We start from the raw sequence: 26,483 nt of genomic DNA, 5'->3' as shown, positions 1-26,483 counted from the left end.
TAACAGCATTTTTATGTTCAGCAACCCCCCCGACACACACACAACAAAAATAACAGTAATAAAATAACTAGAAATTACAGATACCCTAAGCTCAGTCGTAAATAAGACAAACCCATTTCCTTTCAGTTGATTCTGACTGACAGTGACCCTATGGTTTAGAAGTTCTAGACTCAAAGTCACAACCTCAAATACCTACAGAGAGCAGGCAATTTCTCTAAGAAAAGCAGCAGCTAGGGGATAAACTGGAATATGTATGGCCTGTCTAAAGAGAGCATTTACTACTGGCTCCAGGAGACTGTTACCTTACATGGGATGGGGACCAGTATTGCCAGATCGCTGAGGACAGAGAGAGGAAGGAAGTCTGAGTTTTTACACGAAAGCTCCCAATTTTTAATTACGGGCAACTAATGTTTTTTTTTTTAATGTTAAAAAAAATAAAAACGAAGACTTTCAAAGGCATTTTCCTTTGCATATACAACTAAAGTTCGACTTGTAGTTCTACGTTTAGGTTGTAGAACTACATTTTGCTACCTCTGAGCTAGGTCTAAGAAGAAATGAAGACATTTAGGCAGACCAATCCTCAGGGGGAGGTTTGGAGGTTGTGCAGTGTGGAGAGCTCAGGAGAAATTGGCTCTCTCAGACTAGAAGAAAAGACAAAGGATTATGGTTCTTTTTCTGCTGCCAGATACTTGTACTGAGCTCATAAACCATGTCTGGGGGTGGCAAGGCCTTGGATGCCCATGACTGTGAAGGAGACAGGACGCTAAGCTCATAGCATGGTCTGGAGAGCAGTGGTGGGGGGAGCCCCACCACTGAGATCCTGGGAATTGTCACTGGGAGGGGCATCTCCTGAAGCAACGATACCTAAAGATGGGGCAGGACCACAACTCGACAGTGCTACCGGGCAGCGTTAGAAGCCAGACTACCAACTTATCAGTCAGCCTCATGATCCAGTAATGTTTCCTTTATTTCTCCTAAACTGTAATTTCTAAGGTTCTGGATGTGATTGGATTAAAAAAAAAAAGTGCAATATTTCTTATGTGGCATGCATCCTGGAGGATTCTGTAACTGCAGCAGTAAAAACCAAAACAATGTAGATTAAAATGAGATGCTATTTGTTTCATCTAAATATTGTCAAAAGATGCAAAATGAATGAGCCCGCCATGCATAAAGTTTTGAGCCTTAAAATCTGACAACAAATACCAACTCTGCTATGTCCTAGCTTTGGGTCCTTTGGCAAGTCATGTAACGTCTCTGAGCTCTGCTTCTTTGGATTGTTGGAAGGATCAGTTGAGGTAATACACGTACAATGCTTAAAACAGTGTCTGGCACATAGTAAAAGCGCAGTTAATGTTAGTTCTCCTGACATCATTATTAATTAGCATGGAGAAAGTGTTAAGGGTAATGGCATGTAAAAGGATGAGGTGGCCCTGAGGGCTCTGAGAGAGAAGGTAGCAGCCTGGCAGTGGTGTTAGCATAGTTCACAAAGGGAACGGACAAGAAGAACTTCAGAGGAGACAAAGCCAGGGAGAGAGTAACATGGATCTGAGCCCATGAGTGTGGCCCAACAAATTAGCACGGGGGACAGGAGGAAGGGCTAGAAGTAATGCTACTGACATTTCTGGACCAGGATGTCTGTGAAGAGATTTTCCTCTCAGGGACAATCTCTGTGACCTTCAGCTTAGCCTGTTCCCAGCAGCAGCATCATGACATTTCTTCTGAGGATTAAAATTCTCACACTGGCTTGTCACATGCTTACACCTTGGCAAGAAGGCAAGACACTCGATGGGTGCCTTTCCCTATGTAGACACTTGCTGCAGGGCACAGCTTTCCCTGAAATAAACCATCATGTATGTTTTACATTTGTAAATGTTTCTGTTAAGATGGTCTAAAACAGTTCAATTTCCAGAGCAAAACCATAACTTGGAAAGCTATATATGAAGTCTGAGGCTTTTTATGGCCAATTCCTGTGCTCAATTTCTGAATAAAGTTTCAGAGTATAAAAACGTATTTTATTCCACTGTGGTATAATTTAAGCTTGATCACAAAAGTATATATGGTTATCTTTCAATTCGGTGGCTGTGTTTCTGGCTTATATAAGAAAATTTGGCAGGTTTTGTAGATTTGGAAACAAAAAAATTCACACGTATTGGATGGTTGACAGATAGTTGTGGCAAAATTGTACCTCTCTTTAATCCCTGGGGCAAAGAACATGATTTGTTCCAGCAGGGATTAGGCGGACATTTTCATCTTTCCTTTCTATTGAAGGCAACTGTGTATTGATTTCCAAGCACATCTTCACACATTCTTTAACACCTTGTTTTATTTTTTCTTTAGTTATTTAAGGTCACTGATTTGGAGTAAATCCGAGGAGGGGGGGAACCCACGGGAATGGGAGAGTTCACAACGGCAGAATCTCGAATTAGCAGCCATATATATTGAATCACATTTTATTCCATTGACTTTTCAATGAAAAATTTTATTAACTGGTAGCCAAAAAGAAAGGTTAAGATAAACGAATGGCTGACTACAAAAAAGAGAGAGAACTTACTAACTCAACCAGCTTCAATGACTTCTATCCCTCCACGAGTTACCTGTAGGGGACAATGAGAATAAGAACGCGGCCTTTTGGAATAATTGGCATTTTGGCAGCTGACAATGTTCAAACAGTGAAACGTTATTGGAAGCAACTTCCAGGAGCAGTTTGACATTTAAAATCAAAATAGTTAACATATAAGCATTGAAAAGATCTTTTGAGGTAATTAGAACATGTGGGAAATTGGCCCAAGATAGGGAAAATGAATTTTTTGCTGAGAGCCGCTATGTGACAGTCATGGTGCTGGCCTTGTCACGTGCCTTATTTCACTTGCTCTTAGTGAGTCCACGAGATATCTCTATACCTTACAAATGAGGAAACAGAAATTAATATGCTCACGGTCATGTGTATGTGATGGTGGTCTATCTCCAAAGATCATTCTCTTAATCATTATGATTTATTGCTCATATTTAATTCCTTTCTAGTAATTTAATTATTTGACATGAGTTGATTTTGAATCAGACTAAATTGGCCAAAGGACTAGAGTAAAAAATTTCAGAATAATAGTGTTGCTCTTAGCTGCTCGTCGAGTAGGCCCCTGACTCATGGTGACCTTAAGCACAACAGGATTAGATCATTGGACTCCACAGGGTTTTCATTGACTAATTTTCAGAAGTAGATCACCAGGCCTTTCTTCCTAGTCTTTCTTAATCTGGAAGCTCCACTGGAACCTGTTCAGCATCACAGCAACACACAAACCTCCACTGACAGACAGTGGTGGCTGTGTGTGAGGTGCACTGGCTGGGAATCAAATGCCAGTCTCCCTCATGGAAGGGGGAAAATTTTACCACTCACCCACTACTGCCCCAAGAATAGTAGCTACCACTTAATGAGCATTTACTGTGTTACAGGTACTGTGCTACACTTTTTATATGCACCATCTCATTTGATCTTTACAACAGCCTTGTAAGGTATTATTGCCATTTTTAGAGATAAAGCAACAAACAGGGTCAGAGTGGTAAAGTGGTTGCTTAACTGACAATGCTAATAAGGGTTGAATTCAGGATTTGAGCTCAGATCTCTATGGGGAGTTCAGTTAAAGCTCTCCATCCTCGTGCCTTGATGCTCATGTACACTGTACACATTTGATAGAAGAAATAGAATCCTCAAATTGTGTTACCCTGCCTGTGCTTCACTCCTAGATATTCCACCAGATAAACATTGGGAAAAAAATGCTTTGGAAACACTCCTCGAATTGATTCTCCGGGGCAGTACTGATTCCCACCAGGCCAGTGTAGTCCCAAAGCTCCTGAAGGAAGTGGAATTGATGTTCTGAGTCAGGATTCATAAGCCTGGGGAATTGTTCTTTTAAAAGACAATGACAAAGAGAAACCTTTTAATGTGAGCCAGGTGTAGCCATGATTTTGATTAAACTTAGATGGGAAACATCTGCCCACTGATGAGCTCCCTGGAGTTTTAGCAGGTGAATTTATGTAGGAAACATAACTCCAAGTACTTCTTCCTGAAGAGAGAAGAAGTTGGGGAAGAGGGGGAAGAGCTCACTTAGCTCTCTTCAAATTTTTTTCCACCTACCATTCAGGAAACCTAAGTAAATTCATTCCTGCATTGGGAAAATGTACCTTCCCCACCTCCTCTCTGTTTCTCCAGTTTTGGCTTTGCAAAATGCCTGGTAAGTGTTAGTGCCTGTGTCTGTGCCATGTGTCTGCAGGCATGTTGGGTTGTTTAAGAACGCGGATCAATCAGGTCGGTTCATTATGTGGAGGAAGAGCAGTTACGATGTGGCATGTTGAGAGGTCACACCCCTAAAAGCAGATGGCTCAATGTTGCTGTCAGGTTCCATTGAGTCCATTTTGACTCCTAGTGACCCTATGCACAACAGAACGAAACACTGCCCGGTCCTGTGCCATCCTCGAAATTGTTGAATTGCTTGTGCCAATTGTTGCAGCCGTTCTTTTTTGCTGACCCTCTACTTTACCAAGCATGATATCCTTCTCCAGTGACTGATGTCTCCTGACAACATGTCCAAAGTATGTGAGACGTAGCCTTGCCATCCTTGCTTCTAAGAAGTGTTCTGGTTGTAGTTCTTCCAAGACAGATTTGTTCGTTCTTTTGGCAGTCCGTGATATATTCAATATTCTTCGCCAACACCACAGTTCAAAGGCAGCAATTCTTCTTTGGTCTTGTTTATTCATTGTCCAGCTTTCGCATGCATGTGAGGCAACTGAAAACACCATGGCTTGGGTCAGGCAAACCTTAGTCCTCAAGGTGACATCTTTGCTTTTCAACACTTTAAAGAGGTCTTTTGCAGTAGATTTGCCCAATATGATGCGTCTTTCGATTTCTTGACTGCTGCTTCCAGGAGTGTTGATTGTGGATCCAAGTAAAATGAAATCCTTGACAACCTCAATTTTTTCTCCATTCATCGTGATGTGGCTTACTGGTCCAGTTGTGAGGATTTTTGTTTTCTTTATGTTGAGGTGTGATCCATGTGGAAGGTTGTGGTCTTTGATCTTTATCAGAGAGTGTTTCAAGTCCTCTTCACTTTCAGCAAGCAAGGTTGTGTCATCTGTGTAACACAGGTTGTTAATGAGTCTTCCTCCAATCCTGATGGCCTGTTCTTCTTCATATAGTCCAGCTTCTCAGATTATTTGCTCAGCATACAGATTGAATAGGTATGGTGAAAGGATACAACCCTGACACACACCTTTCCTGACTTTTAACCATTCAGTATCCGTTTGTTCTGTGTGAATGACTGCCTTTTGATCCATGTATAGATCCCTCATGAGCACAGGTAAACATCCTTGTGGTAGTCTCTGCTTTCAGCAAGGATCCATCTGACATCAGCAATGATATCTGTGGTTTCACGTCCTCTTCTAAATCCAGCTTGAATTTCTGGCAGTTCCCTGTCTATATACTGCTGCAATCGCTTTTGAATGATCTTCAGCAAAATTTTGCTTGCATTTGATATTAATGATATTGTTCTATAATTTCTGTATTCTGTTGGATCACCTTTCTTGAGAATAGGCATAAATATGGATCTCTTCCAGTTGGTTGGCCAGGTAGCTGTCTTCCAAATTTCTTGGCATAGACTAGTAAGCACTTCCAGTACTGCATCCATTTGTTGAAACATCTCAACTGGTATCCCATCAATTCTCAGAGCCTTGTTTCTTGCCGATGCCTTCAATGCAGCTTGGACCTCTTCCTTCAGTACCATCTGTTCCTGATCATATGTTACCCCCTGAAATGGTTGAATGTTGACCAATTCTTTTTGGTATAGTAACTCTGTGTATTCCTTCTATCTGCATTTTTTAATATTTTCCCCATAGAATCCTTCAGCATTGCAACTCAAGGCTTGAATTTTTTCTTCAGTTCTTTCAGCTTGAGAAATGCTAAGTGTGTTCCTCCTTTTTGGTTTTCTATCTCCAGGTCTTTGAACATGTCATCATAATACTTTGTCTTTTTGAGATGCCCTTTGAAATCTTCTGTTCACCTGTTCTACGTCATCATTTTTCCTTTTGCTTTAGCTACTAGACCTGACAAAATGCTTCTGCTGCTGCTTCCTAAGACTCCGTCATCAAAAGAAGATCCTGGTCCTCAGGTTTATAGGGAAAAACAGCCATGGCACCCCTCTAGTGCAGCCAAGGGATTAATTCAACCACTGCAATATGAGAGGCCTACAAACCTGACCATACCGATTTGAGATTCTTTGGAAGAAGAAACATAAATATGAGCAGGTTATAGAGGACTCCTCCCTCCTAGAAGTATATACAGTAAGCACACATACATGTGCAAACACACATTGGGAAACTTATCTGGTAATAGCCATGACTGTTGTTGGAGGGAAGTGGGATGATTCACACCACTGCTGGGACTCCATTATGGTCACATAACCATGGAGTGATTTTAGGTAAGATTCAAAATACTAAGTGATGGTTAGGGCTGGAAAAGAACAGAATGAACCACTGAATGGGGATGTCCATGGGGAGTGACTTTGAGGAAATATCTTCTCCCTGCCATGGGTGCCACCAGAATTGAACATGGGAAGATGAAGAGGGAGGGATGGTAGCTCAGTTTGGGAAAGCTTTTTAGAAGGTATTGAGGAAATGTCTCCTCTCCCCATCCAGAGAATCTTGGCCTCTCTGGGACTCCCTACCCCTCCCCCGCCCATATAGTTGCTAGGAGTGCTGCTTTGTGATGCCTGAGCCATTCCAGGGCTATCATTGGCTGGGGGGGTTACTTGCTGACCTATCAAAACTGAAGCGTATGGTTCCTCATTGTCTGGCAGGGTATATATAGGGAGGTCAGGAGGCCTGGGTAGACCACTGTTGGCTACGGCATGGCAGAGCTTAGCGAGGAACCACAAGAGCCAGATATAGAACAACCCAGTACAAGCAAAGATCAACCAGTTGCGGGCATAGAAATGGAACAACCACGTACAAGTAAAGATCAATCAGTCCCAGACACAGAACAACCAAGTACAAGCAAAGATCAACCAGTCTTAAACAGCAAGGGGAGGAAGAGAAAGAACCCCTGTCAACCCAAGACCACAGGTGAAAAGGTGAGATGACCTGACCCATGTTCCTTCTCTTTTCTGTCTATCCCCCCTGCCCATACACGCACACACACACATAAGACTTCTACCCTGTCCTTGCCTGGCACATATCCCCTCCTCAGCCCACATCCCTTCTCATGATGCTCCCCTTTTCACTCAGTCCCCATCTTCTCTCAAATTAATGGTCTTCTCTGCTCACTCTATTTCACTACCAGGTGCAGAAGATATTCAAGGAGGTCGAAAAAGTCCTTGAGGAGAGTTCAAGAAAAGCTACAGAAACAAAAAAACCGACAATATTAATCTTTTACTACCGGGCAGATAAGAAGAAGAATACAACTCAGCTGCAGGAGGAACACGAGACCTTGGAGAACTCCGGCTCTCCAAGTAACGCCTTGTCCGTAGCAAGTCCCGAAGACCCAGAAACAGCTGACGTGTCTTCAGAGGAAGACTTGGAGTAAAGCTCAACTTTATTGAGCCAGATCTTATGCTGACAGGGTACACTGGCGGTGATGATTAAAATAAAATTAACAGGTTGAGAAAAGAAGATGTGTGTGTGCGTGAGTTTTTTAATGGTGTGGAGGGAGGGAAGGAAGGGAAGAGGCAGATGTGTGAGGAGGGAGGGATGTGGGGTCCTGCAGGGTTGGGGGCCAGGCTGGAGTTCCACGGTGAGCCAGACATTGGAGATGAGGACTGGGTGAGGACTGAGCACTGAAGAAAAACATCCTCGTTAATGCGTTACCTGCAGGCAAGGAGGAAAAGGGCATGGTGTTTCTGCATGCATTGGGGGGTAGGTGGATAGGAGGGGCTTAGATTGGCAGGACCCAGATGGGAAAAGGGGTGATGCTTGTGGGATGGTAATGTGTAATAGTCTGATTCCATTTTTTGATGTTTGACTGCTAACAGCTTTTAAGCCATGACTATTTTGTATTTACACCTGGGCAAGCTGATAAAAATACCTTGGGAGCTTCTGAACATAAATACAGTCAAATAGATATGCCTAATCTTAGCAATCAGAAATATCGCCTTGCCTAAATTCCCACTAGCCATAGCACCCATTGCCCTAAAAGGTCTTATAGTGGGCATGGACACTCTGACAACAAAAGTATTAAATTAAGTCTTTATCACTTAGAATCTGCTTGGAAAAATGGGACACCATGGACCTTCCTCCCAGGTTAAAGTAGTTAATAATTAACACCTTCCACCTTAGTTTAAAAAAAAAAAAAAGATTTCATCTCAATTAATACAGGGCCTTCAAGGACTGAAACCCATGATGCAAGACCTATTTAGAGAAGGGGTGATTATCCCCCACTGCTTCTTCATTTAACAGACCAGTTTGTCCTGTTCTTAAACCTAGAAAGAATGAATGATGCCTCACAGTGGATTGCCACAACCTTAATCCGTGATTTCACCCATGAAGCCTCCATACCCAACTTTATCAAAATTACCGATTCCATCTAATCAATAGCTGGTAAATACTTTGCAGCCTTAGCTAATATGTTCTGTTCAATAGTGTCTTAGGCTGGGTTCTCTAGAGGAGCAAAACCAGTAAAGTATATTTAAAAAAAAAAAAAACATTGCCATTGAGTTGATTTCAACTCATAGCAACCGTATAGGACAGAGTAGAACTGCCCCGTAGAGTTTCCAAGGAGCCCCTGGTGGATTCGAACTGCTGATATTTTGGTTAGCAGCCATAGTACTTAACCACTATGCCACCAGGGTTTCCAAATATATATAGAGAGAGATTTATACCAAGGAAATGGCTCATGCAGTTGTAGAGGTTGGAACGTCCCAAGTCCATGGGTCAGGATAGAGGCTTCCCCCGATTCACGTAGCCTCAGGGGCTGGCGAACCCAAGACGGGCAGGTTAGACAGCAGGGCTGTTGCTTACAGGCTGTGCAAATTGACAAATCCCAAGATCAGCAGGCAAAACCACAGGTAAGCTGCTAGCTCAAGTTCCCAGAACTGGAGGTCAGACCATCAGTAGCCAGCTGCAGGACCCAGAGCCAGCAAAAGCCCATGAGCCTTTCCAGAATGTCCATTTATACTTGGTGCAGGCCACACACCCAAGGAAACTCCCTTTCAACTGATTGGCTACTCACAGCAGATGGTGATCACATTATATCAAACCTCATCATGGAAGTGATCATGACATCATATGACCGCCAAACCACTGAGAATCATAGCCCAGTCAAGTCGACACACAACTTTAATCATCAGAAATACCTATTTCATCAGTTTCTCAGTGTCAGTTTACCTTCACCTTCAAGGAGACACAATAAACCTTTAACCAGCTACCCATTCCTGTCATCATGCATAATCTTCGTAGGCAAGATCGTAACTGCATCTAACTTTCCCCAGGAGCACAGGTATGACCTTACATTGATGGCACCCTCTTCGAAGGAGATTCATATGATACATTTATTCAGATGTATAAACATTCACTAAGAGCTCACAAAAGGGATGGGTAAATATCCCACATAGAGTTCAAGGCTCCACCACCTCAGTTAAATTCCTGTCAACTATTTGGTAAGCCAAAGGCCACTCCTTCCGTGACTTGTCAAGACATCCTTCCAGCACCCACATCATTAAAAGAAGCCCAACATTTTAAAACTTTTGGGGATTCTGAAAGCAACTTATTCCTCATTTATAAATTTTACTAAAGCCCATTTACTCTGGGCTTACTTGCAAACTGGCCCACCTTGAATGAAGTCCCCTACATCAGAAGGCCCTAGAATCTGTCCAAATTGTAGTACAACAAGCAGTTCCTCTGGTGCCCTCAGAGACTCCTTCACCGTACAGGCTTTAGCAACCTTCTCTCATGTCTTGTGGAGTGTCTAGACCACCCATAATGATCTGATGCAAGAAACTGTCCTCGTAAGCCCCATGCTGTATACTATTAGAGTGGCAATTGGTGGGCACATACCTGGCTCTCCTGGAAATAGAGGCAGTCACAGACCCTGAGCCTATGACCTTCTGTACCCAGCTGCTTGTTATGCTTTGGGTCATGGAAACAGTGCCCTGCTAGCTCAGCATGGCTATTGAGGCCTTGTTGCTACAGGATAGGCAAAAACTCCCCTAGCATATCCCACCTGCAGGTAGGGGTGGCCTCCCCTGTCCTCATTCTCTTGCCAGATGACATAGTGGTGGAGGATGTCACCTGTCTCCTGGACCCCTTAGCTACTTGGGGAGCCCCTTGGAATCAAGTGAGTAAGTAGCAAAGGGAGTTCATACACTACTGATAGCATAACCACCAACGCACATGGTGGAGCTCACTGGAGAGGTGTTGCTTTCTATCCTGTAACCCAGATGTCCCTGATAAAGGACAGGACCCAAGGATCAATTCAATTGGATGAACTTTAGGATGTCCTCTTAGCATCCTTATTGGATGCCCTGGCCAACAATTGGCCTTATCTGCATATTTTTACAGACTCTTGGGCAATTGCCAATGGTCTGGCTATCTGGTCTGGCTGATGACAGCTACAACAATTCCTTATCCAAGGTTACCCCATTTGGGGTAAAGAGCTTTAGACATTTTATGCCTCACAGATACCCAAAATATAAATCAAGGTCACACATGTGACTTAACATACTAAAGCCACAATATAAGGACTCAATAGGACACTTCTTATTCCCTTTGGAATTTCAGACATTGTTAATAGTGACCAAGGCACTCATTTATTTTTCAAAATATACAATGCTGAGCTCTTGAACAAGGCATTCAAAAGAACTTTCACATCCCTTACTGGTCTCAGACTGCAGGCCTCATAGCATACCATAATGGCTTACTTAAGCAAGTTCAAATTCAATTAAATGAAATATGACACATTTTAGTCATCAGACATAGATGGTGAATTGTAATGAGTCTGACTCCGTGTTTGATATTTGACTGCTGAAGGTTTTCAAGCCTCATTACTACCTCACATCCATAACCCATTGCTGTCGAGTCGATTCTGACTCATAGCAACCCTATAGGTCAGAGTAGAACTGCCTTATAGAGTTTCCAAGAAGTGCCTGGTGGATCTGAACTGCCAGCCTTTTGGTTAGCAGCCCTAGCTCTTAACTACTACTCCACCTGGGTTTCCTACCTCACATCAGGGAAAGCTAAGAAGGAACTCCGGGTGCTACCTTCTTTGGTGTAGTTCGGAAGTTCAAACCATGTAAGTCCTGGCCCAGGCGTGGGAACCCTCACCCCAGCCCCATCCCCTAACCACCATAAAACCCCAAGCTAGAATCCTTTTCCTGCTTTATCAAACCAGGGATTCAGACCTGCTCTTCCCAGAAAGCCTGATTATATGAGTAATAGGCCTTTCCATATCATACAAGTGTGTGTCTCAACATATGACTGAAATTTTTGATGGAAGGTTCATCTCGCTTCTGTGTGCACAGTGCTTACAAAAATTCCACATACTTCACAAAAACTCACTTAATTGCACTTTAGAGAAGGAATAAATATGTTTTGAGTGGCTAGTATGTGTCAGACATAGTTTTAGGCCCTGGACTTAAAGTGAGAACAAGAAGTGAAAAGTTCCCATGATCATTAATGTAACTGGTGTCACTGAATGGTACATGTAAAAAATGTTGAGTTGGCAAAAATTGTTATATATTTACAACAACAAAAAAAAATTCAGTGATCAAGGATTTTCCATTTTTATGGGTGAAGCGGTAGTTGAGAGTGGTGGGGAGGCAGGGGACAGCTACTTCAGCTAGGTGGTGTGGGGAAGTGTTTTTTGAGGAGTTGATATGTACTTTGAGACTTGAACAATGAGATAAAGTCAACTGAGAGAAGATTTATAGGAAGAGCATTTCTGGTAACGATGCTGAGAGGTAAAGACAAGAACAGTGTGTTGAAGAACAGCAAAAAGGCCGGTTTGACTGGAGCGCAGTGAGAGAGGGCTAAGTGGAGATAGATGACAGAGACTGGAGAGGCCGGCAGAGAGAGGCCATGTCACACACGGGCTTGCAGGACAAGAACTTGGGTTTTAGTTTATGTGCTGTGAAAAGCCACTGGACAGTGGGAAGCAGAGCCATGATGTAGTCTGATTTATGCTTGAGAAATATCTCTGGGATATTTGTTGCGGGAGTATGTCAGGCCAGAGGGGTGACAGAGGGGCTGTTGCAGCAATGCAGGTACGAGATAATGACAGCTGGGACCAGGGTAGTAGTAAGAACAATATAAGTTAGAGGAAGGGCCAACAAGGATTTGACTCTTAGTATCTAGCATAGTGGAGTTCCTGGGTGGAGCAAATGGTTAATGTGCTCAGCTGCAAACTGAAAGGTTGGAGGTTTGAGTCCACCCAGAGGCACCTTGGAAGAAAGGCCTAGCCATCTACTTCCAAAAAATCAGCCACTGAAAACCCTATGAGCACAGTTCTACTCTGACACATATGGGGTAGCAATGAGTCTAAGTTGACTAAATGGTAACCGGTTTGGTTTTGGTTATCTAGCACAACAGAAGCATAGGCTTTGAAGGCCATCCTCAATTTACAGCTTTACCAGTTAAGATCTACTTGATGTTGAGCAAGTAACTTAATGTCTTCAACACTGTTTCATCATCTGTAAAATGGAAATGATGTATTTACATCTTAGAGTCATTCTGAAGATTGAATGAGGTAATTTATGCAAAATGCCTGGATATATATTAGACCCTTAATAGGCATTTGGTAAAATGGCTGCTGTTATTATCATTAACAATAAAAATAAACTTCTTTCTCTCCCCCAGCGCCCCCCCGACCCCTTTCCAAGAACTAGTGTGTCTTCTGTGAGCTGCTGTTTACCTCTGAATGCTGCACCTTTGCTTGGTTTTCTTGAAGACGCAAGTATATTTGGGTACCTATAGTTAATGGTCAGGCACGCTGGGACCCTTAGATCCTTCATACTCAGAGCCTGTATATGGCTTATGAATGATTAATGTGTACAGTGAAGGGGCGGAGGTTGCCGATATCTAACATTCTCTTTTTCTACACAATGAGTCATCACTTGAACACCAACCCTGTCTTCTCCAACCTCCTTCCACAGTGCCCTAAAAGAACAGCAACCCGCATTTCTTCCTCAACTATAAACATTAACTGCTGCGTTTAGTCAGGTTGCTTTGACAATTGCTTCCTTCCATTATATGCAGATTTGGGTGTTTGTTTCTCCCCCCGCCCCGCTCCCCTGGACAAATCAGCTCGCATTTTTCTGAAGCAGGATCTTATTTTATTTCTTCCTGATCAGAACTCTCCCAAAGTCCTTTGATCTCTTGATGCTCTTCTCTTTTTGGGCTTTTTGGTCTTTGCACACCTTTCCACATCCTCATCATTTAGAACTATAATTAACAAGCTGTTTACTGTCTCCTCCACATCCCTGGACAGGTGAAATAGGATGTTGTTCCTTCTTGCTTGAACAAATTGCCTTCCCTTTTCCACCTAAGGCTGTGAGTAATAACAGCTTACTTATTCTTCAAGGTTAAGCTCAAATATTGCCTCCCCTGTGAATCCCACCCTGCAACCACGGCAGAGCTAGTCGCTCCTATAGTTCTACTAATACTTGTATTAGAGCAGTTATCATGCTGTATTAGAATGATCCATTTATGTTTGTCCCCCCGGTATACAATAATCCAATATATAATGACAAGGAGCATATTTCATTCACCTTTATAACCCCAACCACCTGTGAAATGGGACTAGTAGTAATAGTATCGTCAGAACCTGTCTAACTTCAAGAGGGGTAATGCAAATCAAGACCAGTCCGAGGCTGATCCCTATGAGGTAGAGATCAACCTTTTCACCAATTCTGACACCAGTCATCCCAGCCACAGCATTCTCTACTTCTCTTCTGGGTTTGATAATCCATTGCAATGGCCACACAGAACTCATGAATTGTACTGAATCAATAGGCTACACTCGGGATCAGGAAGCGAACAGGGCAAGTCTCCCTTCCTCAGTGTAGATTAGCTCTCTCAGCTCCTCTCAGCTGTGCATGCCTCCTCTCAACCCCCTCAGGACAGGATCTTCTCAGGCTCCTCAGACAGGCTCCTGTTGGCTCTGCTGTATGTCATTGCTGCCTCTGCTGCTGAGTCCCTTCTGGGCCTGTGGCTGCTGGCTCTGCCACTGGGGCCTTTCACTGGCTTCAGTGTTACAGCCCTTGACTTGTGTTACAGCTCTTTTGGGAGGTTCCTTGCCTCCTCTCTCTCTCTGCTTCTCTCGTCTTCCTTCTGCTTCTTTCTGTCTGGAAAACCTCTGTGAAATGGGCCTCTTATATGCACAACTCCTTGTCAATTTCAAGGCACAGCTCCTCCCAGCAGAGGGTGCCACAAACTGACCAATCCCCTCTCAGTAGTCTACAGATGCTTCATTTAAAAAGTAGAGTATAAATCACCACATTTGGATAACCTATTGACCAATATCTGCAAGGTGCGTGCAAATCACAGGGCAGGCTGCAGCCCAGGACCAGACAAAAGGTATCAAACCAAGTTGTTCACAGCTTACCCAGGAAATATCAACTTGGAAAAAAGTAGCAAACTCTATAGGGTAGAAAACTAGGGCCAAGGTAACTTCTCAAGGCTTGGGGGAAAAATCTCTCAAGCTATCTTTCCAAAGAACCAGGGTCAAAGGCCACATAAAAGAACACATTTCACCACACCACCCTAATACACCTAATACAACGTCTGTAATGTGGTGGCCACTCAATGCATGCTAGATGAACAATTGCAGAAGTGAATAATCAAATTATTCTATAGCATATTGAATCATTTCATTAACCTGCTCTACAATATTTTCTTTAAAAATGTTAAACTTGAAGTCATTTCAAAATTTCTTGTAAAAAAGTTCAAACTATAAGGGAACAAATTAAAAAAAAAACACTAAAAACCTAAAACATCCTACATTAAGCACAATTGTGGCAACCATCTTTCCACACATGGCTCTACACATACATAAAAATAACCGAACAAAACCAGTTGCCACTGAGTCAGTTCTAGTTCATACCGACCCTATGTGTGTCAGAGTAGAACAGTAGTTCGTAGGGTTCTCAGCAGCTGATTATTCTAAAGTAGATGACCAGGTCTTTCTTCCACGCATACGTTATTGTTATGTTGTTAGGTGCCTTCAAGTCATTTCCGACTCATAGCAACCCTATGCACAACAGAACGAAACACTGCCCTGTCCTGTTCCATCCTCATAATCGTTATGCTTGAGCCCATTGTTGCAGCCATTGTGTCAATCCATCCCCTTGAGGGTCTTCCTCTTTCTCGCTGACCCTCTACTCTGCCAAGCATGATGTCCTTCTCCAGGGACTGATCCCTCCTGATAACATGCCCAAAGTATATGAGACAAAGTCTTGCCATCCCTGCTTCTAAATAGCACTCTGGCTGTACTCCTTCTAAGACAGATTTGTTCGTTATTCTGGCAGTCCACGGTATTTTCAATATTCTTTGCCAACACCGTAATTCAAAGGCATTGATTCTTCTTTGGTCTTCCTCATTCATTGTCCAGCTTTCATGTGCATATGAGTTGATTGAAAACACCATGACTTGGATTAGGAACACTTCAGTCCTTAAAGTGACATCTTTGCTTTTTAACACTTAAAAGAGATCTCCACACATACATAAACATCTGTATAGGAATTTACATAAATGAGGTCCTATGACATATTATTATTTTTTGATATGGAGAAAAATCTTTTCTTCTACAACATTTTGGCATTTTCTTATTCCCTCCTTCACTGGATAATCAATGTTAAAAGCCTAGTGTGTGCCTTTCCACATCTTTCTCCATATATACAAATGTATGGGGGCCACTATTATATTCTTTAATGCAGCTTGCTTTTCTCAATTAGCTAGACATTATAGAAATTCCTCCACATCGTCTGGTATAGACTTAACACACTTTTTAAAATAGCTATGTAAAACCCAGTGGTCTGAATGAACCATAATTTATTAAGCTATTTCCTTTTTGAGAACATTCAGATTGATTCCACTACAAATAATGTTGTAATTAATTGGTATTTTTTTTTATATACAAATACACACACATACATATATATGTTTATATATTTTTACTTTCATATTCATAGCTACGTATTTGTGCTTTTATTTCTGTGGGACAAGGTTTCAGAAATGGAATTGCAAATTGAAATTTATGTGAATTCTTAATTTTAATGTATGTTCCCAGACTGAATTCCAAAATGGCTGTAATACTTCACATTTACCTCAGCAAATGTAAGAGAATATTTATCAGTGCCCACATCCCCTAGACATATACTATAACATATTTAATGATCTTCAAGTGATATGTCCTTGTTATTTTCATTTCAATAAGTCAATATGTCCTTGACTGTCAATGAGGTTGAGTAACTTCCCATGTCCACTGGCCAGGTGGATTTCTTCCTCTGTGAACAGCCATTTCATCTCCTTTTTAATCATTTTTAATTGGTGCATTTGTCTTTTCTTACTAATGTTTAGGAAAATGTTCTATATGGTAGATATGAACCTTTTATCTGCAATATGTGCTACGGATATATTTTCCTCTATTATTTGTCTTTTGGTTTTATCTTAACTTTTGCCTTATAATTATATTTGAAGTTTAAATACTCAAATATGCCCATTTTTATAGCTTTTAGGTTTTCTGGCTTGATTAAAATGTTTTCAAAAAATTCTTCTATATTTTTATTAATTTTAACATTTGCATCTCTAATCCCTGCTGAATTTTATTTTTCATGTTGTGAGAGTGAGGGAACCAAACTTTTTTTTAATGCTTTTTAGTAAATATAGCTAACAAATGTACACTTTTTTATTAAGGAGAAAATAAAAAATAGACTGAAAAAACAAAGAGACAAACAAACAAAACTTTAGTCTGGATTCGAACCAATCTCTGAAACTTACTCACTGTTGCCCTAAGAACATCATGCAGTTTATATGAACTTCTGTTTCCTCAACTGTAAAAAGGAGGTAATAACATCAACATCACAGAACTTCTGTGCGAATTGAATTAGATAATGTATATCAAGTGCAGTGACTGGCATATACTTGGAGGTCAACAAATGTAGCTCTGATGATTATTGTTTACCTCCCTCTGAAATGCTTTTGCTTTGAACACAGTTGGGAATGCCGATAAGCCAAACTGTGTTGTGCATCATGGCTCACTTCGCTTGTGTATCTTTAAAAGTAATTTTATTCTACAATGCTCCCAAAGTTAAAAAATATCATTACAGGAAGTTGGCCTCAAAGATATTATCGACCAGAAGGAGCGATTCTGAGGTGACTATTAGAGGACAGGCTAAGGTGGCCTAGATACAGCTCACACAGAAATTCATCCTTTTTCAGGGCAAGGAGATTGCTAGAAGCTCCTACTTCTAGAAAATATGACAAAGATGTTAATAAATGGGATGGCTTGTGGGGGCAAACAAGTTTGAGGCTCTGAACCTCCAGAGTATTTGAGAGAAACTCTTTGCTCTATATGGTCCAGGGAAATTAACCTAAAGGGCCCCAACTTGGGTTTCCCTTATACTTCCAGCTTAAAATTTCCAGTCAATATTAACTGCTCTCAGAGATAATTTCTCATTTTATAGGAAGGAGAAATAATTTTCCCAAACAGGTATTTCATTTGACCAACACTTAACATTGATCTTACTCTGTGCCAATAATTTTTCTTAAGAGATTTCTATATATCAATCCATTTAATCTAAAAATTATAACTTAAGGGAAAAACCTGGTGGCATAGTGGTTAAGAGCTACGGCTGCTAACCAAAAGGTTGGCAGTTCAAATCCACCAGGCGCTTCCTGGAAACCATATGGGGCAGTTCTACTTTGTCCTGCAGGATCGCTATGAGTTGGAATTGACTCAACAGCAATGGGTGTGTGTGTGTGGTGTATAACTTAAGGAGCCTTGGTGGTACAGTGGTTAAAGCAATGGACTGCTAACCAAAAGGTTGGCAGTTTGAAACCAGCAGCAGCTCCACAGAAGAAAGATGTGGCAGTCTACTTCAGTAGAGATTTACAGCCTTGAAAACCCTATGGGGTCACTATGAGTTGGAATTGACTTGATGGCAATGGGTTTGGTTTTTCGTAACTTGAGACAAAGGTGCTATTAATAACTTTATTTTATAAACAAGGACACTGAGTCACTGAGAAATAAAATAACTTCTCCACAGCTAATAAGTGGCAGATCTGGAATTTGAACCAAGAGATGTGGTTCTAGAGTTCATGCCCTTAATGACTACACTATGGTGGTTATTATAGAATATTGTCTTAGAAACTAAGCAGTTACCATAAATGCCCTTATGTAGACTAGATAGACAAAGGCAGTATTTAAACTATTTTCTCATTAGTTATCTTGGCCAAAATTATTAATAATTTTTAAATTTTTCAAATATTTAAAAACAGCTGCTGTAAAATTGATAAACTGAAAATAAAGTTCACCTAGAAGATTAAAGTCATGAGGATAGGACAAGCTAAAGAAATTTGAATGAGAACTTACTCTACCTAATATAAAAGAGATATGTTGTTGTTGCTGTTAGGTGCAACAGAACGAAATGTTGTCCCATTCTGCACCATCCTCAGAACTGTTGCTCTATTTGAGCCCATTGTTGCAGCCACTGTGTCAATCCATCTCATCAAGGGTCTTCCTCTTTTTTGCTGACCCTCTACTCTACCAAGCATGATGTCCTTCTCCAGGGACTGGTCCCTCCTGATAACATGTCCAAAGTACATGAGAGGAAGTCTCTCCAACCTTGCTTCCAAGGAGCACTCTAGCTGTACTTCTTCCAAGACAGACTTGTTCCTTCTTCTGGCAGTCCAACACCATAGTTCAATATTCTTCACCAACACCATAATTCAAAGGGTCAGTTCTTCTTCAGTCTTCCTTATTCATTGCCCAGCTTTCTCATGCATATGAGTTGATTGAAAATACCATGACTTGGGTCAGGCACACCTTAGTCCTCAAAGTAACATCTTTGCTTTTTAACACTTTAAAGAGGCCTTTTGTAGCAGATTTGCCCAATGCAATACGTTGTTTGATTTCTTGACTTCTGCATCCCTGGGCATTGATTATGGATCCAAAATAGATATACAGCAGTAAAAAGAACAATCTGCTATTAGAGATAATAGATCTATCTGATATAGCTGAGAATTCACATAGAGACTTTTGTATGTTCACTTTATGTTAAAGTTTAATTTTCAAATCAGTGGTGAAACAATGATGTGTTTAGTTAACTGTAGTGACTTTCTATGTGATGTTAAGTATGATAGATAAAAATCTTACAGCATGTAAAGATACATTCTAGATGAATTAAAAATCTAAAATAGAAAAATTAAAAACATGGAAGTACCAGAAGATCTAGGTTATGAGATCTCTTACATCATCCTAGATCTCTTAGATGGCATTACTGAGAATGACAGAAAAGCTCAGGAGCTATGAAGAAAAAGGTTGATAGGTTTGTCTTCACTAAGCAAACATACATACGTGATAACGTATTTAGTGGTCTTCAAGTGATATGTTTTCAAGTAATATATATATATTTTCTTTCCTATAAATCAAGATGAAAACAGAAACAAGTGAATATGAATCAGACAAAGGTTATAAAGAGATAATTCAGGGAAGCAATATACAAATGATTAGTAAATATCTATAAATTTACTTAATCCCAGTAGTAATCTGGGAAAGGCAAATATTTTCTCATTCATACCGACAAATATTTAAATGATTCTTGTGCTCCTCCCCCCTAAAAAAAAGATATTAATGCTGGTTTGCTTGGTGCCAGATTCTACGCTAAGTACTTACCCTAAATTATGTCATGTAATCTTCAAACAACATTGTGAGATATACATCATTATTCCGAAACTGAGGAGCCTGAAATGCAGTGAGGTGAGGTGAAGTGAGGTGAGATGCTTGCATCAAAGTCATACAGGCCACAAACAGTAAGTTTGTTACCCTGTGGAAACCCTAGGTTCTTACTCTTACTCCGCGTGACTCGAATTCGCCAAAAAACGAGAGACCAAGGTAGAAGAACAAAAAAGTCACCTCTATTTGGTCGTACAAGGAAATGGAGCCAGTTGGAGCTTACTGCTGCCAAGACTGCTCGCCAAGGGCAGGCAGGCAGGTTACTTTTAAAGGGGTTTACAAGTAGGGAGTTCATACAAGTTACGTCAGCAACATTCTTAGTCATAATACGCAGGCCCAATGCGGTTTACATATAACCTCCAAGCAAAAGCAGGATTCGAATGCAAAGCTGGGGGTGGGGGGGGAGCCCAGCAAAGGAAACAATTTTGCAATACAAGACTGTAGGCTATGGCTTCTCGTTAGCGACAATAACAGCAAACAGTCTTACTAGCTAATAGGCGCTGTGCTTAGGACACTTGATGTGAATTAACGAATTTAATTCTCCCAATATCCCTATAAGTAAATACTGTATTATTATTAGCTTCATTTTGCAGATGAGAAAATAGAGACAGAGAGAGGCTAAAAAACTAACAAGCAGCAGAGCCAAAATTCAAATCCTGGAAGACTGGTTCTGAAGTCCACAGTCCTAGATTCTATGTTATAATGCCTCTTACTAATGGCTGCTGCTATAACAGAAACACCACAAGTGAGTGGCTTTAATAAACAGATTTATTTTCTCACAGTTAGGAGGCTGGAAGTCCGAAATCAGGGCTCCGGCTTTAGGGGAAGGCTTTCCCTCATCAGCTCTAGAGGAAATTCCTTATCTCTTTTCAGCTCCTGTTCCTTGGTTCCTCCGTGATCTTCACGTGGCCTGGCACCTGTCTTCTCCCAATCTCTGCTTGCTTGCTTAATCTGCTCTTTTATGTCGCAAAAGATTGATTTAAGACCTAACCTACACTATATGGCCTCATTAACATAACAAAGAAATCTCATTCCCAGATGGGATTATAAAAACAAGTAGTTACCATTTACAACATCTATTTGGGGGGGACACAATTCAACCCATAACAGGAAGGTTTCAAGTCTGAAATAGAACCCACCACTGCCGTCGAGTCGATTCCGACTCATAGCGACCCTATAGGACAGAGTAGAACTAACTGCCCCGTAGAGTTTCCAAGGAGCGCCTCGTGGATTCGAACTGCCGACCTTTTGGTTAGCAGCTGTAGCACTTAACCACCAAGCCACCAGGGTTTCCCGGAAATGGAAAGTTGCCTTTAACCTTTTTAAAAAATATGTATTTCATTCAGACGTATCCACAGCCAAGTGTGTTTGTCTGCATCTTCTTCACACGTGAGGGTGTGCTATTGCTAGCGGAGAAAACAACGGTTCTCACTCCAAAAACCAAACCCGCTGCGGTCGAGTCAATTCCGACTCATAGCAACCCTATAGGACAGAGTAGAACTGCCCCAGGGAGTTTCCAAGGAGCACCTGGCGGATTTGAACTGCCGACCTCTTGGTTAGCAGCCATAGCTCTTAACCACTACACCACCAGGGTTTCCACTTACAGGGTTAGAAAAAAAAAAAAGAACAATCGCACTGTAGGGAACTGTCAGAACTGTTAATAAGGTGAAATGGATTTTCTTTTATACCAAATGAAGCAGGGGAAAAGTGGAATTTCGTCATTTTCACTTTGATGCATTCTCAGTGATCACCTGCAACTTCCTGCATTAACTCATCGGTAGTAAATAGTTCGCCAGCTACTGTGCAACATTCGTAAATCACTCTATATCAAGAGCAACAAATATTCCCCACCTACTGACTCAGAGGTGGCAAAAAAACAACAAAAAACAGCAGTAATCTTTATGCTCTCTAATCAGTTGTGAATGAAGTTAATTCGAGACCTTTTGGAAGGAGCGGCTGGGTTTTTTGCCAAATAGCAATCACAACAAGCATTACCCTTTTGCTGCTGACAGAAAAGTTCAAAAATCCCATCATGTCCTAGTTTCTCAGCAGTTGATAAAGGTTAATAAAACAGGGGTTTCGGAAAGCAGTGTTTCTACATTTTTTTACGCTCTGAAAGGACAATTCTTGTTATTTCCACTTGGCTCAGTCCTCATAATCTTCTCACCTTCCAACTGGGGATTGTCTCTTGCTTTTCGTGGACCAGTAAAGCGGGGATAGAGCTGATGGCTGGTGGGAAAGAGCTGCCCTTTAAAAAAAATCTGAGCTAGTGTCAGTAAACAGCAGGAGGAGATAAGATTTGCAAGGAAGTCTCCAGGCAAGAGAACATCTGCTTGGTGGAGTCATAAACATTAAATTAGGATGGGCTGTGGATTTCTTACTAGAACTCCTGCAATAGCTGGGTGGTGATTTGTTTATGGACTTTGACAAATGGCAATAGAGTTTCTCCAGGATAAGGCAACACCATATCTCTTTTAACAGCTCTATATGTTATGTTCTTGTTGTTGTTGTTAGGTGCCGTCGAATTAGTTCCGACTCATAGGGACCCTATGTACAACAGAATGAATCACTGCCCAGTCCTGTGCCATGCTCACAATTGTTATGCTTGAGCCAATGTGGATAAAACTGTTGCTTCGGGGAAGTATTATTTTGATTTTCAAAGTATTTTGAGGATAGCAAAACATTGCTACTTAAAGAATATAAGTATACTCTTAGCTTACAAACAATGAAAACTCATTTGAATTAAAAAATAAGTTATTTCAGAGTAATTATAATTCCTTTTGACTTAATTTTTTTTGGGGGGAATCATTTTTTTTCCATATTTAAAATATAGAGAAAAATACCTATCTTACAGGGCTTGGGAAGATTGAAAGAAATAATGTGTGTAAAATACTTAGCATACTGCATAGCACATAATAAGCAGTCAACAAATGTAAACTGCTATCATTATTAGATCATTCAATAGTCTTTTAGGTGAAGTTTACACAGCAAACAAAATACACACAGACCTCAGCGGCTCACTCAGAAAAGATTTCTCGTGGTGTCTTTGTAGATAACATGAAGAAATATAACCATGACTGGGTTCCTAATCCATACTCGATGTGATAGTTAATTTTATGTGTCAGCTTGGCTTGGATATTCGGCTAGTTGTTTGGTCAAGCACTAGTTGCTCTAGTTACATGTGACAAAATCAGGGGGCCTTAAGTAAAGCAGATTACCTTCCAATGTGGGTAGGCTTCAACCAGTCAGTTGAGGACTACAAGCACAAAAAGGGAATTTACCTGGGGCACGTTCTGCCTCCAGACTATAAATAGACTTTTTTCAGAACTCCCACTCTCTTTCGTCTTCCTATCACTTGACCTATGGACCTTCCTGTCACCTAACCTATGGATTTTCACACATAAGCCTGAAGGAGTCTCCAGCTCATTGCCTAACCTATGGATTTTGGATTTGTCAGCTCCACACAAGTGTGTGAGCCAGTTTCCTTGAAGTAAATCAATCTCCCTCTCTCCCTCTCTCTCTTTATGTATACATAGATATACATCCATACCAAAAAAAAAAATTGCTGTCGAGTTGATTCCAACTCATAGCGACCCTATAGGACAGAGCAGAACTGCCCCATAGAGTTTCCAGGGAGCTGCTGGTGGATTCAAACTGCCAACCTTTTGATTAGTAACTGAGCTCTTAACCACTACACCACCAGACCTATAGATAGATACTTTTTGTTTTATTTCTCTAGAGAACCCTGACTAAGACACCTGACTAGATTGTAGTCCAACAGGAGGGAGGCTTCTTAATGGCATGCTACAGGACTCTAACCCAAGCCTTGTCTTGGATAGGTGTCAGTGACTTAGATAAGAAGTTGAGTATTTGCTCATTAAATTCATGGATAATCCAAAGTTGTAAGGGAGAACAAGTAGTTTAGACAAGTGAATCAGAATCCAAAAATATATTGACAGGCTGAAATGGTGAACCAAATATATCGAGATGAAATTCAATAAACTCTGAGATAAATTTACACCCTTGGGACCAATATCTCAAGGCGTGCATCCATGTTGGGAGATATCATTTAATAGGACCACTTGTATAAGACATCTGGCTTTAATGTCAGTGATAAACTCCGTATGAGTCACAGTATAATTTATGTCATTTTCCCAAAGAGCGAATGCTATCTTAGGCTGAGTAACTCTTTCAAGGGCGCCGGCACATATATGTTCCTGCTACATTTTCCACCCCTGGATGTTTTTTGGCAGGCATCTGAGCCACTTTAGTACGTTTCTGGCATCATGGTGGATACTGATACAACTGCCTAAAAAATAAGGTAGTTGATTTGTGCCACATTTGAGTGTAGAAACCCATTTGTATGAGGGGATGCTTCCCAGAGGAGTGATTCTGTGAAACGTCCATCTCTTTTTGCTTCTGTAGAGCAAACTAATGCTTCCAAGTGTGTTTACTATTTCCTTTACGTTATTGGGAAGCTACAGTTACCCACATTCACAAATATTCAATTAAATGAGTTATTTTGGGGGTGAAAACAGTTTGTGATGCACTGGGCCATGGGACCAATATGTCCCACAAGTGTGATTTGATTCATGCAGCATAGGACCGATATGAACCACTTGCATTAGTCATCTCCCTGATATTTTTTACAAAGTGCTCACCTCCCTGATGACATCTTTTATAAAGTGTCTGCCTCCATGAAAACAATTTGTGTTGCACTTCCCAGGCCTTGTGACTGATGTGTCCCGCGTTTGTGATGTACTTCATGGAACATTGGACCAATACAGCTTGTTTGCATTGGTACCCTATTTTTTCAAATAATAACAATCTACCAACAATTATTCACCACCTATTCCATTAGTGAAAAAAAACATGCCATCACCAAAAAATTCATCCTTTAAAGGGGTAATTAAAAGTATGGTGTCCAAAATGAGATACAGTAACTTCATTCTACTCAACTGTAATTAGCAGTCTACTCAGAAGAGGGGACAAATGTTTAATGTTGTTGTTGTTACTAGGTGCCAAAGAGTCAGTTCTGACTCATAGTGACCCCATGCACAACAGAGCAAAACACTGCCCAGTCCTGCGCCATCCTCACAATCATTGCTATATTTGAGTCCCACTGTTACAGCCCCTGTGTCAATCCATCTCACTGAGGGTCCTCTTCTTTTTCCCTGACCTTCTACTTTACCAAGCACGATGCCCTTCTCCAGGGACTGGTCCCTCCTGATAATGTGTCCAAAGTACGTGAGATGAAGTCTCGTCATCCTCACTTCTAAGGAGCATTCTGGCTATATTTCTTCAACACAAATTTGTTCGTTCTTCTGGCAGTCCATAGTAGGTTCAATATTCTTCACCAATGCCATAATTCAAATGTGTCAATTCTTCTTCAGTCATTCTGTATTTATTGTCCAGTTTTCGAATGCATATAAAGTGATCAAAAATACCATGACTTGGGTCAGGCAAACCTTAGTCCTCAAAGTGACATCTTCGGTCTTTAACACTTTAAAGAAGTATTTTGCAGGAGATTTGCCCAATGCAATACATCGTTTGATTTCTTGACTGCTGGTTCCGTGGGCGTTGATTGTGGATCCAAGTAAAATGAAATAAATCCTTGACAACTTCAATCTTTCCTCCACTTATCATGATGTTGCTTGTTGGTCCAGTTTTGAGAATTTTTATTTTCTTTATATTGAGGCATAATCCACACTGAAGGCTATAGTGTTTGATCTTCATCAGTAAATGCTTCAAGTCCTCTTCACCTTCAGTAAGCAGGACTGTGTCATCTGCATATCACAGGATATTAATGAATCTTCTTGCAAACCTGATGCCGAGTTCTTCTTCATATAGTACAGCTACTTGGATTTTTTACTCAGCATATAGATTGAATAAATATGGTGAAAGAATACAGCCCTGACACACATGTTTCCTGATTTTAAAACATGCAATATCCCCTTGTTCTGTTAGAATGACTGCCTCTTGGTCTATGTACAGGTTCCACATGAGCACAAGTGTTCTGGAATTCCCATTCTTCTCAATGTTATCCATAATTTGTTATGATTAAATGTTTAATAGGAAAGATAAAAATGAAGACTATTCAGAGCTGTATGATTTTCAGAAACAATTGATGGAATTGAGACTATAAAAAACATTTTTTTTAACATGGCAGTGCAACCCTTGTGGCACAGTGATTAAGAGCTTGGATACTAACCAAAAGGTCAGAAACCCTATGGGGCAGTTCTACTCTGTCCTATAGAGTCACTATGAGTCGGAGTCGACTGAACAGCAATGGTTTGGTTTTGGGTTTTTTTTTTTAACCTGGCAGTGGTGGTTCATTGGAAGAATCCTCGCCTTTCATGCAGGAGACACAGGTTCGATTTCTGGCCAATGCACATCATGAGCAGCCACTACCTGTCTGTCAGTGGAGGGTTGTTTGTTGTTATGATGCTGAACAGGTTTCAGTGCGCTTGTAGGCTAAATTGGACTAGGAAGAAAGGCCTGGTGACCTACTTCCAAAAATCAGCCAATCGTTCATAATGGTTTGATCCATCGTGCATGT

This window comes from Elephas maximus, chromosome X (assembly GCF_024166365.1).
Source record: "Elephas maximus indicus isolate mEleMax1 chromosome X, mEleMax1 primary haplotype, whole genome shotgun sequence".
Classification (NCBI taxonomy): domain Eukaryota; kingdom Metazoa; phylum Chordata; class Mammalia; order Proboscidea; family Elephantidae; genus Elephas; species Elephas maximus.
This window is presented reverse-complemented; position numbering follows the sequence as displayed.